The sequence below is a fragment of the Chlorella variabilis genome, assembly GCF_000147415.1.
Source record: "Chlorella variabilis unplaced genomic scaffold CHLNCscaffold_12, whole genome shotgun sequence".
Classification (NCBI taxonomy): Eukaryota; Viridiplantae; Chlorophyta; class Trebouxiophyceae; order Chlorellales; family Chlorellaceae; genus Chlorella; species Chlorella variabilis.
Window position 1 is genome coordinate 1,229,066 of NW_005435076.1, and position 652 is coordinate 1,229,717.

Here is a 652-nt window from a genome sequence, read left to right on the forward strand (position 1 = left end):
GACCCGCGCCGACGCTCCTCTGCCGCATGTCGTCGGCGCGCCTGCTCACCACCCTTCATCACTGTATGACATGATCACTTCCTCACGACAACGTATGGGCGCCCACTGGGCTCCCCATGAGCGCCAAGCAGCGCTCGTGCACCGACAGCCCTGCCAGGAAGCTATGCGCTCTCCTGAATCTATTCGATGATTTGATGATTTCATTCAAGTTCCATTTTGCCATGTATTTCTCATGGATGTTTCGCCTCTTTACCCATGTACTGGCACACCACTGCCCCTCTCGTTTGTTGGTTGTAACTGAACTGTGGCCGATGCTGAGGTGGGAGGGTGTTCTGTACAACTCTTGGGCGTGTTTGCCATGCCGGTCTCTTCACTGGCAGGGGGCCGCCGGGTTGCAGCGCCCCAGGTGGGCGAGCGCCAGGCGCAGGTGGCCGTAGGGGATGTCGGCAAAGCGCTCCTCCTTCAGCTGGCGCAGCGTGTGCCCTGAGGCCACCAGCTGCTGCAAAACGTCCACCAGCTCGCCGCCGCCCTTGGCCTCGGGGCCTGGCGCAGCACCAGAGCCAGCCCCGCTGCTGCTGTCAGCTGCCTCCTCCTCCTCCCCGGGCACCGCAGCCTGGTGTGCATCAGCGCCGTCGTCGGACCGCGCAGTGGA

At 62.9% G+C, this 652-nt stretch overlaps 1 protein-coding gene across 1 annotated transcript in view; it reads left to right on the top strand.

Annotated features, from left to right (window-relative positions):
- The window catches only part of CHLNCDRAFT_134987 (hypothetical protein), a gene marked incomplete at both ends in the record, with an annotated part of 4,537 nt that overhangs the window by 3,129 nt on the left and 756 nt on the right, over positions 1–652 (top strand). The gene's annotated exons all lie outside the window — the stretch shown is intronic.